Here is a 9,990-nt window from a genome sequence, read left to right as displayed (position 1 = left end):
TGTTTTCTTTTTAATGTTGTATTAGTTTCCCCTTCCTAAATGTCTTAGATTTGGCAGAGAAAATTTTCAAAATGAAACATCAAAGACGGTATATTTTTTACTCAGCGGTGTACTTGGCTTGTGGACTAGTCATGTGAGAGTAATGAATAAATATTTTCACAGCTGAAAACAAAGATCTGTGGCTGAGTCAAGTTCTCTTGTAATGGACTTCTAATGAAATGTATTTCAATTCCATGGTTTCATATTTTTGACAAGTTGAGGTAGAGGACCCAGCTGAAAATATTGCGGTCAATTTGGTAAGACAAGCTACAACAAAGACAAATAATTTAGTTGGGGATGGAACTACCACAGCTAATGTGCTTGCATAGGGTTTAATAAGTGAAGGTGTAAAGGTATTTTTTTTCCACTAGTATTCGTTTAAGATCTATTTATTTTTGTAGGGGTTTATGGTGTTTATTTTTTTAGTTTTGATTTGGTATTTAATGAGTTTAAGGTGGTATTTGAATGAAAACATTGTCATTAGGTATTTGAAAATTTTGATCCTTTTGTCAATTGTTATGAGCTTGTTAGGAAGGAACCAACAGACAAATACTATACCCTAAATTTCTAAATAAATAATTGGTAGAATATCAATTGCTTTGTCAAGGATACAAGCGCACAAAGGGATCCTTCCAACAAGTCAATGTCAAACTCTCTAGAATTCATTAATGCTCAAATCCCTTCAAAAGTGATCAAACTTCAGATTTCAGCCCATGCAACAGACCTGCAATTTTTGGCACTCCTACAACTCTGAAATTTCACACATGTTGGACTTTTTAGAGAAAATTCCCTTTTCCTTTGACATTTCTTTATCTCTCCTTGGCTTAGATTATTTTCTTGTCTTTTTCTCTTATTTTCCTCCTCTTTTCTCAAGATATCAAACTTGCTTGATGTATATTCCAATTGAGTTCGAGTTACTCTTATATATACACATCTTAGGAGGCTGAATTACCCCAAACAGGGTCAACTTGATGAGGCAAGGCCAACTTGGTCTTGAAGGGACTAAAATTAACATTTTGGCTCAAAACAAAATTCCTTTTCCACACCCTTATCAAAGAAAAAAATGGGACTTGACCTCTAAACTTATGACCTAAGTTACTAGGAATATAGGTACTGATACAGATTTCAATCCAGATCTGTTGGATTTTTGAAAATCTAGGATCCGGATATGGTGAGGATACGACGGGTGGAAAAATATATAATAATATTTTTAAAATTTTAGAAAACATATTTGATGTTCAAAATCAAAACCATTCATGAATCACAACATTAGAACTAAAATTAATAAATAATTTATTAAACTAAACACTGAAATGATGCATCTCGCCTTATACAAAAACGATAGTAGTAAATAAAAAATGAGTGTTTCATTGATAATCACTTTTTTAATATGATAATATAAAGTAGGTTTTCCTACAAATATTGAAATTGGTCTAAATCATCATCATCTGCATATTGCAACTCTACATCATGAATAGACGATGGTGGGCTAGGAATGTCAAAAGTTACCATAGAAGTAGGAATTGATTTTGTAGCATCCTCAAGTAGATTAAGGTGAGTCATGGCATTCAATGTCATGTTTAATTCAGATATCTCAATTTCCACATCCCACATCCTACATGTACCTTTCTTATACTTTGTACTAGAATGTGATAGAAGGTGAAGGTTGGAATGAACATGTACAAGATCCTCAACCTTAGCTGCTCCCAGTCTATTTCATTTCACTAAATGGATGAAGTTATATGTACTCCAGTTCCTCTCAGCTAATGAGGAACTGATAACCTATGATAAAAACCTCGTGGCTAGAGATGAGAGATAAGTGTTGTCCCGACCAAGTACTAGAATCCATATGCCCCTGATCATCCATGGCTATTGAATCTCAAAATATCCTAGTGCATTGTACAAATGCTCCAAATTCCTCACGTACTTCCTTTGAAATTCCCACTTCCTTATAGATTTTCCTCAAAGTTTACTTATATCCCTGTACCACTTCAGGATCTCTTTTTGGAGCTTCTCTACCAGGTAAAGGCAATATTTTGGAATGATAATACTTGGGGTGAAGTGCATACGCCAAATGTTGTAATGGAGTGGTCATTTCATTCCACATTTTTGTAACTATATCTTTCACATCATTTCAAAATACTTCAAAGGGGTAACCTTCACTTTCCTTGATAATTTCATGTATCCTCTCCAACATAATATTTATGTTTTCATAGACTTCCAACGAGCAAGGTATATCTGTGTCAAATGAATTGATCATTGTTAGGATTGGTTCTGTGAATTGAAAAATATATTAAACCTTGTCCCACCATGAATCATCAAGAATGATAGACTTTATAATTTTTTCTCTTTTAGAAGTTGAATTCCTCCATGATTTCCAAAGAGGGTCCATGACCATTTCCTGTAATGCTTGTGTGACCTCTACAAGCATCTTTATGGCTAAACTACCAGAACTGCTACCAAACGCCTCCAATCAAATGACATCACCATTCAAATCATCTCCCTAGCAGATCTAAGCGGATTAGTATTCGTATCCATTTTAGGTACAGGGATCCATGGTCCCGTGTCTTTCCCCCCACAGATCCGGTAGCGTTGCTTATGACAAATATTATTTTGACTTGAAAAACCCTAGAAGCATGAATAACATGATTGACCTAGAAGACAAGTCAACTTGAGTATGAAACCCATGTTTAAAATAATAATTATTTTTTATTTTTTTTTACAAAAATATACAGTCATAAGTGCAAAGCTAATTATGAAGACCAAATCTAGTTACATTCTCCAACACTCTTCCATTCTCTCTCTTTGTTGCTTGGCATAGGAATACCTTGAAGTAGGAACAAAAAGAATTTGTGTGCTCATGTCTCTAAGGAAGATCGAGGTTTTGTCTCGGTGTAGACATCTCCTAAAGGTTTACAAAATCTGCTAGGGCTTTTCTGGCATAGGAAGGAAATTTGAAAATCCAGGAAAACTTGCAGATTTTCTATTGTTATGGCACAAGAAAGATCTCTAGAAGGAAGTGAATTTACTTGACTAGTTCTTGTCCTAGAAAGAAGGGTCCTTGCCTATCCCTTTGGTGTTGCTTATCATAGAATGAGCCTTAGTATTATCTCAGCAATATGGACCCAAAGTGGATGGTTAGTTGGAGGTTTAAAATTCAATGAAGTAGTGACTCGACACTCATCAGAGGGTTCCAAAGCCTAAATACAATCTAAATCAAAGTTGCATGAAGCGAGAGCTATTCGAGTTGAGCATCAAGGAGGGTTTCTAAGTTGCGGGGATTTTAGTCTTGTCTCTTGATGCAAAGGAAACCATTGATTTTGTCTTCCATTCAATCTGTGGAGAAGAAGTCCTATACAGGCCAGCAAACGCACCTCCTGCAATTCTATTTAGATCCTCCAATAGAAGGATGTAGTCTGGTAAAAGGAGGCATATTGTGGTGAAGTCAACTCTGCAACAGATTCATAATTGAATTCTTAAATAATGCAAAGCCCATTAGTGAGGAACTGATATTGTGTAATTTGGATTTAACTTGTTGGTTCACAATTCTCATTAGTGAGGACTGAAGTTGTTTGAATTGAATTTCATGATGTGACCATGGGTTTATATGATATTAATTAGTATATTGCCAAAAACTCTTGTATTGTTGTTTATTATTCTAGATACCATTTTTCACTGTAATTAATGAAGACAGAGTAGTATTTCTAAATTAAAATTTAACCACAACAATGGAAAAAGAAATATTAATTATCAAGAAATTCTAGGGTGAATTATCATAACACCATACAGTAGTATTAGTGGTAGGGGTTCACTATTGGATATATTGTGTTAAATTGTTGTACAAGAAGGAGAAATTTTGTTGAAAAATAAGGCAAAATTACCCTAGAAAATTACATGGAGGTCAAAAATTCAAATTAAAAAATGCAAACTAAAGGCCTGCAAGAGAAACTAGGTTAGATTGTTTTGTGCTAGTATTAATATGAATGGGGTTTATTTGTTTTAGGTTAATGTAAATATATATATCTGTCTCATTAAAATGAGGATTGTGGTTCAATTTGTGTTTGGTTGTTTCTTTTTTGATGCTCCATAAGTTTCCTAAAGTCTTGATAACTGTTTAGTTTTCCTTTTAACACTTATAAGTGCTTTTATGCAATGGCATTCATGTTTTTCAAACATAGATACTAATATGAAGATCTTATAACTTATTCAGGATATGAGAAGATGGCCTATTCTTTAGGAAACGTGACCACAATTGCCATGTCTACCTCATTGGGAAACATTTGAAAGGAGAGGAAGTTGGGTACAATGTTTAATAATTATGGTAGACTATTGTCTTCTCTTTTAGTTTTTTCACACATTTCTTTTAATCGCTTAAGAAAAAGATGGATTCTAATATCACACTCTAGAGAGAAGGTATTTAATACATGAGCCATGAAAAAGGAGTTGTACTACAACTGGGATGGATGAGCGACAAAAAAACTACAGGTCAGAGAAAAATGCATGTTTAAAGGAAGGTCACCTACATGTAAAACTTCACTGTGGATGATATTTCCTTGTCCACTTATATTTTATGTTAATCTATGGTTTTAATTTATCGTGGAGGGTTGTTTTGGAATATAATCCTGCATTCAATTTCACTCTTAATGAGATCCCATCCTAATTGTCTTGCAAGCGGGTGTGAACAAACTTATTGATCTTGTTGGAGTCACCCTTGAACTGAAGGGCATAAATGTTGTTTTGGAGAGAAAGTATGGTTCTTTGAAAATAGTAAACAATGGCATGAAAATAGCTAAGTAGGTATTTTGTAGATGTGTGTTCAGGTTTTCTTCTTAATGTTGTATTTGTTTCCCCTTCCTAAATGTCTTAGATCTGGCATGGAAAATTTGAAAAATGAAACGTCAAAGACGGTATATTTGTTACTCAGCGGTGTGATTGGCCTATGGACTAGTCACCTGAGAGTAATCAATAAGTATTTTCATAGCTGAAAACAAAGGTTTGTGGTTGAGTCAAGTTCTCTTGTAATGGACAGTCTAATGCAATGTATTTCAATGCCATGGTTTCATACTTTTGACAAGTTGAGGTAGAGGACCCAGTTTAAAATATTCGGGTCAAGTTGGTAAGATGAGCTACAACAAAGACAAATAATTTAGTTGGGGATGGATCTACCACATCTGTTGTGCTTGCACATGGTTTAATAAGTGAAGGTGTAAAGGTAATTTTTTGCCACTAGTATTGGTTTAAGATCTATTTATTTTTGAAGGGCTTTATGGTGTTTATTTTTTTAGTTTTGATTTTGTATTTAATGAGTTTAAGATGGTATTTGAATGAAAAAAATTTCATCAGGTATTTGTAAATTTTGATCCTTTTGTCAATTGTTATGATCTTGTTAGGAAGGACCCAATAGACAAAGACTATATCCTAAATTTCTGAATAAATAATTGATAGAATATATCAATTCCTTTTTCAAGGATACAAGCGCACAAAGGTATCCTTCCAACAAGTCAAAGTCAAACTCTCCACAAGTAATTAATGCTCAAATCCCTCCAAAAGTGGTCAAACTTCAGATTTCAGCCCCTGCAATAGACCTGCAATTTTTGGCACTCCTGCAACTCTGAAATTTCACACATGTGGGAGTTTTAGAGAAAATTCCCTTCTCCTTTGACCTTTATTTCTCTCTCCTTGGCTTAGACTTATATTCTTGTCGTTTTTGCTTATTTTCCTCCTCTTTTCTCAAGATATCAAACTTGCTTGATGTATATTCCAATTGAGGTTGAGTTGCTCTTATATATACACATCTTAGGAAGTCGAATTACCCCAAACAGGGTCAACTTGATGAGGCAGGTCCGACTTGGTCTTATAGGGACTAAGATTAACATTTTGGCTCAAAACAAAATTCCTTTTCCACTTTCTTATCAAAGAACAAAATGGGACTTTACTTCTAAACCTATGACCTAAGTTACCAAGAATACGGATATTGATACAGATTTGGATCCATATCTATTGGATTTTTGAAAATCTAAGATCCGAAAATGGTGAGGATACGACAGGTGGAAAAATATATAATGATATTTTTTAAATTTTAGAAAACATATTTGATGTTAAAAATCAAAACCATTCATGAATCACAACATTAGAACTAAAATTATTAAATAATTTATGAATCTAAACACTGAAATGATGCATCTTGCCTTATACAAAAATGATACTAGTAAATTGTTGGGCATGGAATCCCCCCCACAGCATGTTTTGGGGATCAAAGCCCAAGTTTTGGTCAAATGTTATTGTAAGACTCCGTAAACTGCAGGCGCGAAGCACGGGATGTATGTTGGGCATGGAATCCCCCCCACAGCATGTTTTGGGGCTCAAAGCCCAAGTTTTGGTCAAATGTTATTGTAAGACTTCACGAATGGCGGGAGCGAAGCACGAGATGTATGTTGAGTCACAGGGTTGTCCACCCTAAGTTTTGTTGTATAATGCAATGTAATGTCCACCTACCGATGGTCCGCGGACTATGGGATTGTATAAATAAGAGTGAGGCTCTAAGTTGTAAGGCAATTGAATTGAAAAAATGAAGAGCGAAGCATGAGGAATTGAGTCGGATCTGTAAAGTGTAAAGTATTGGGTCGTAGTAGTAGGAAGAGGTTCTGCAGCTGAGTGCGCAAAGGCCTAGTAGAGTCCGCAACTGAGTGCGCGGACTCCTGCAACTGAGTGCACAAGGCAGAGTCGGGTTTGTAACCAAGCAAGAAGAATAATAAAAGGACGTTTGCTTCCAAATATTGTGTATCTATTTTGTCTTACTTTCTATGCATTTATATTGTTTTGTTTATCAATTGCACTTATATGAAAGCTAAAAACTGTTAAGTATAATTGGGCTCATACAGATAAGTTAAAGTAATTGATTAATAGCATATTAGTGGTAAGGAATTCGGGTAATAGCACAGATCGCGCCTCAAGCAAGGATGCATGAAGGTAGCATCGCAGGCTGCGAGGGACTGATAATTGTGCATAGCGACATGCACGTAGGGTCAAACCGTAGACCACCAAAAATCATCAGACATCTCTAGGGTGCAGAAACCTGGTTCTAGCACCCTCCCATACTACTTTGGGTGAGACCCCAGTCTGCGCTCTGCGGGCTGTCGCCGAAAGGGCCACTAGTACCAGGATTTGTTTGGCTAAATCATCTCTAAACCTGGGTCAGGCCCATACAAGCCAACATAAATAAAAAATTAGTGTTTCATTAATGATCACTTTATTAATATGCAAATCTAGAAATGGGTCTACATCATCATCATCTACATATTGCAACTCTACATCATGAATAGACGATGGCGTGCTAGGAATGTTAAAAGTTATCATAAAAGTAGGAATTGATTTTGTAGCATCCTCAAGTAGATTAAGGTGATTCATGGCATTCAATGTCATGTTTAAGTAAGATATATCAAGTTCCACATCCCACATCCTACTTGGACCTTTCTTATACTTTGGACTAGAATGTGATAGAAGGCGAAGGTTGGAATGAACATGTACAAGATCCTCAGCCTTTGCTGCTCCCAGTCTATTTCGCTTCATTGAATGGATGAAGCTATATGTACTCCAGTTCCTCTCAGCTGATGAGGAACTGATAACCTATGATAACAACCTCGCGGTCGAGATGAGAGATAAGTGTTGTCCCCACCATGGAAGCCCTAGCAAGTAATAGAATCCATATGCCCCCAATCATTCATGGCTATCGGATCTCCAAATATCCTAGTGCATTGTACAAATGCTCCAAATTCCTCACGTACTTCCTTTGCAATTCCCACTTCCCTATAGATTTTCCTCAAAGTTGTCTTATATCCCTGTACCACTTCAGAATCTCTTTTTGGAGCTGCTCTACTAAGTAAAGGAAATATTTTGGAATGATAATATTTGGGGTGCAGTGCATACACCCAAAGGGTTAATGGCATGGTCATTTTGTTCCACATTTTTGTAACTATATCTTTCACTTCATTGTAAAATACTTCAAAGGGGTAACCTTCACTTACCTTGATAATTTCATGTATCCTCTCCAACATACTATTTTTTTTTCATAGACTTCCCCCCAAGAAAGGCATATCTGTGTCAAATGAATTGATCATGATTAGGATTGGTTCTGTGAACTGTAAAAGGTATTGAACCTTGTCCCACCATGCATCATCAAAATGATATAATTTATTCTTTGTTCTCTATCAGAATTTGAATTCCTCCATGATTCCCAAAGAGGGTCAATGACCATTGCCTATAATGCTTGTCTGACCTACACAGACATCTTTATGACTAAACTACTGCCAAATCCCTGCAATCAAATGACATCACCATTTGAATCATCGCCCTATCGGATCTAAGTAGATTAGTATCCGTATCCGTTTTAGGTATAGGGATCCACAGTTCCGTCACTTTCCTCCTGCGAATCCGATAACATTTCTTATGACAAATATTATTTTGACTTGAAAAACCATAGAAGCATGAAGAACATGATTGACCTAGAAGACAAATCAACTTGAGCATGAAGCCCATGTTTAAAATAATTATTATTTTTATTCTTTTTACAAAAATATATAGTCATAAGTGCAAAGGTAATTATGAAGACAAATTCTGGCTACATTCTCCAACGCTCTCCCATTCTCTCTCTTTGTTTCTTGGCATAGAAATACCTTGAAGTAGGAACAAAGAGATTTTTTTTGCTCTTTTCTCTAAGGAAGAGTGAGGTTTTCTCTGGGTGTAGGCATCTCCTGAAGGTCTACAAAATCAACTAGGGATTTTCTGGCATAGGAAGAAAATTTGAAAAGCTAGGAAAACTTGTAGATTTTCTCTTGTTATGGCACAAGAAAGATCTCTAGAAGGAAACGAATTTACTTGACTAGTTCTTGTCCTAGAAAGTGGGGTCCTTGTCTGTCCCTTTGGTGTTGCTTATCATAGAATGAGCCTTGGTATTATCTTAGCAAGCTGGACCCAAAGTGGATGGTTGTTTGGAGGTTTAAAAGGCAGTGAAGTAGTGACTCGACACTCACCAAAGGGTTCCAAATCCTAAATACAATCTAAATCAGAGTTGCCTGAAGTGAAACCTATTCGGGTTGAGCATCAAGGAGGGTTTCTAAGTTACGAGGATTTGATTCTTGTCTGTGGATCCAAAGGAAACCAATGAGTTGTCTTACATTTAATCTGTGGAGAAGATGTCCTGTACAGGCCAGCAAACACACTTCCTGCAATTCGTGACTGCCAGCAATTCAAATCCTCCAATAAAAGGATGTAGTCTGGTAGAAGGAGGCATATTGTGGTGAAGTCAACTCTGTAATAGGTTCATAATTGAATTCTTAGACAATGTAAAGCCAAACAAGTGTAGGAAACATAACTCATTTATGTTGTGACTCCTATTTAGAGTAACTGATATTGTGGAATTTAGATTTAAATTTTGGTTCATAATTCTCATCATTGAGCAACATAAGTTGTTTGAATTGAATTTCATGATGTGACCCTGGGTTTATATGATATTGATTAGTATATTTCCAAAAGATGTTGTATTGTTGTTTATTATTCTAGATACCTTTTTTCACTATAATCACTGAAGATAGTGTAGTAATTATGAATTAAAATTTAACCACTACAATAGAAAAAGAAATATTAATTATCAAGAAATTGTAGGGTGAATTATCATAACAATATACAATAGTATCAGTGGTAGGGGTTCACTATTAGATTTATTGTGTTAAATTTTTGTACAAGAAGGAGAAATTTTGTTGAAAAATATGGCAAAATTACCCTAGCAAATTACATAGAGGTCAAAAATTCAAATTAAAAAATACAATTTGTGCTAGTATTAATATAAATGGGGTTTCTTTGTATTAGCTTAATGTATATATATATATATATATATATATATATATATATATATATATATGTGTGTGTGTGTGTGTGTGTGTGTGTGTGTGTGTG

Source organism: Pinus tabuliformis, chromosome 7 (assembly GCF_031772625.1).
Source record: "Pinus tabuliformis cultivar Carrire ecotype Pingquan chromosome 7, CPIR1, whole genome shotgun sequence".
Taxonomy (NCBI): domain Eukaryota; kingdom Viridiplantae; phylum Streptophyta; class Pinopsida; order Pinales; family Pinaceae; genus Pinus; species Pinus tabuliformis.
This window is presented reverse-complemented; position numbering follows the sequence as displayed.